The sequence below is a fragment of the Sinocyclocheilus rhinocerous genome, unplaced genomic scaffold (genome assembly GCF_001515625.1).
Source record: "Sinocyclocheilus rhinocerous isolate Xijiao unplaced genomic scaffold, SAMN03320098_v1.1 scaffold1093, whole genome shotgun sequence".
Lineage (NCBI taxonomy): Eukaryota > Metazoa > Chordata > Actinopteri > Cypriniformes > Cyprinidae > Sinocyclocheilus > Sinocyclocheilus rhinocerous.
In genome coordinates this window covers 1,012,456-1,012,776 of record NW_015626381.1, presented here as the reverse complement: position 1 = coordinate 1,012,776, position 321 = coordinate 1,012,456, and positions in this window count along the sequence as shown.

Below are 321 nucleotides of genomic sequence, written 5' to 3'. Positions count from 1 at the left end.
GCAAATTTTATTGTAAATCCCATTTTTTCATCTTTGACCTGGAGGAATGCAGCTGCTCAAAACGTCAGTATTCTTTGAAAATATTTCATGAACATTTTAAACCTTGTACATTCATGTATTTCACAATACTTCAGCATGTTATTCTTATTAAATGAGGGTCATCTTTTAGGATTTTTTAAAGTCTCTGAGAACCTGACACCTTGTACTTCTGGAGACTCAAGGAAGGTTGCAGTTCTGGAAAATGGTGGCGCTGAAGACTAAATGCTTCCTGATGGTTTCACACCTAATTCTTCACATTAATTCTTAATTATTTTGCAGTTA